The sequence below is a fragment of the Psammomys obesus genome, unplaced genomic scaffold (assembly GCF_907164565.1).
Source record: "Psammomys obesus unplaced genomic scaffold, mPsaObe1.curated_primary_1811, whole genome shotgun sequence".
In the NCBI taxonomy this organism is placed as follows: Eukaryota; Metazoa; Chordata; class Mammalia; order Rodentia; family Muridae; genus Psammomys; species Psammomys obesus.
Genome location: NW_026592732.1, coordinates 251,913 through 254,300, shown reverse-complemented (window position 1 = coordinate 254,300; position 2,388 = coordinate 251,913).

The window sequence follows — 2,388 nt, the reverse complement described above, 5'->3', positions numbered from 1 at the left end:
ATAGATAGATAGATAGATAGATAGATAGATAGATAGATAGATAGATACAGAAACAGGTAAACAAATGGTGCTGGTCTAACTGGATGTCTACATGTAGAAAAATGCAAATAGATCCATATTTATCACCCTGCACAAAACTCAACTCCAAGTGGATCAAAGACTGCAACATAAAACCAGATACACTAATCTAAGAGAACAAGGGGAATATCCTTGAATTCATTGGTCCAAGAGACAACTTCCTGAACAGAACACCAATAGCTCAGGCTCTAAGATCAACAGTTAATAAACTGGACCTCAGGAAACTGAAAAGCATCTGCAATGCAAAAGACACGGTCAGTAGAATGAAACAGCAGCCACAGATGGGGAAAATATTCACCAACTCAACATCCAGCAGAGGGCTGTTATCCAAAACATAGAGAACTCAAGAAATTAAACACCAACAAATCAAATAACCCAATTAAAAATGGGATGCAGAGCTAAACAGAGAATTCTCAACTGTGGAATCTCTGATGGCCAAGAAACACTTAAAGAAATGTTCAGTGTCTTTCATTTTCAGTGAAATGCAAATCAAAATGTCTATGAGATTCCATCTTACACCTGTCAGAATGTCTAAGATCAAAAACTCAAGTGACAGCATATGCTGGCGAGGTTGTAGAGGAAGGGGAACTGTCCTCCATTGCTGGTGTACAACTTCTACAACCACTTTAAAATCTATCTGGCATTTCTCAGATAATTAGGAATAGTTCTACCTAAAGACCCAGCTATACCACTCCTGGGCACATACAGAAAAGATGCAGTCATTATAAATCCTTGCCTACTCAGTACATGTGCATTTATTATCTTTCACTCCTGGAGTTTCCCATGCCTTCTTGAGCTCCTGTCACACATCTCTGTGTCTCTCTGGCTCCTGAAGCCTGCTAACTCTCCTGGGCACTCACCGGATGGGCATTTCTCCGCTAAGACCCCTTGTTCCCCTTGGAAACCCATCCTTTCCCCAAAAGCCTCACCTTGTCCACCTCTTCAAGTTTCTAACTGTGGTACCTATTAGTATACTGGACTCTGGAGCTTCTCTGTAATACTGTTACAGAGACCATGCTGGCATCCTGGCTCCTCTGAGCCATTCTCTCCCATCCCACTCCCCTAAACTTCTCCAGCTCATGGACTGCCCTTCACCCAGCATCTGATTCCAAATCACCGTGCCATTTCATCCACGTGCCCATTTGGCTGTCATGGTCTGCTTGTCCTCACTCTCTTGTCTGTCTCTCTCTTGGTCCTTGCCTCTTCCTCCCCCATTATGGGCTGGCCTTTTCTGCTGGCTATGATCGCTTTATTGCTTTTCTCTTCCTGCTTTGGAATCTTCCAGGTGCCCTGGACGTATACTCCCTCATATCTGCAACAAAATCATCCCCTCAAGCATAAAAAAGAAAGACAATATTGTACTTATTTTCCTTTCTGCACGTCTAGATTTAAGTGTAAGTGTGTCTATATGGCATTCAAATTGAGGTATGCTGTGTTGGAGGAGAAAGTACTAACAGGAGGCGAAAGGACAGGCTTGGTGAGTAGAGGAATAATACTGAGTGCTTTACGATGATATGCATATATAGATACATTTCATAATGAAACCCATTATTTTTACACTTATTAAAAATTACCAAAAAAGAATAAAAAGCAAAACTCAACTAGAAGACACTGTAGCAGACACGGAAATTTAGAAACATTTTAGCCCATATGCTATTCGTGTGAGGTTTGAAATTTTATTTCAATTGTATTTATTAATACAAATTTCTGTCACAATGTCACAAACTAAAAGAAATGAAGCAAAAACAACAAACTGTTCCTCAGTCCAAAACAGCATCAAATCTGAAAATCCATGGTGTTATGAAAGGGCGACTTAGGAAAGTCTAGATTTTGTGTCATATGTTAAAATTTGACAAAACTTTAGATTATTTTTCTATAGTGCTTTTTATGTGTAAAATATTACAACGACTGTTTTTAGGCCAGGTGATGGTGGTGCACATCGTTAATACAAACCGTTGGGAAAAGAGACAAGTGGATCTCTTAGTTCAAAGCCAGCATGGTCTACAGACCGAGTTCCAGGACAGCCAGAGAGAAAGACAGTCAAAAAAAAAAAAAAAAAAAAGATCATTTTTAATCTGGAATTCCACGAGGTAAAATGCAGTTTGCTGATAAGACATAACAAACCCGAAATAAAAGAAGCAAATATTTGATGAGTCAAGACTCCAAGATTCTGGGTGGGAGAGAGCGCAGAGGTTAACAGCACTGCAGAGCTCAGGCAGAGGACCTAAGATCAGTGCCTTGACCCAAAGTAGGCAGCTTACAGGTACATAGAACTGTAGTTCCCTAGAGACCAGAGCACTCTTCTGGCCT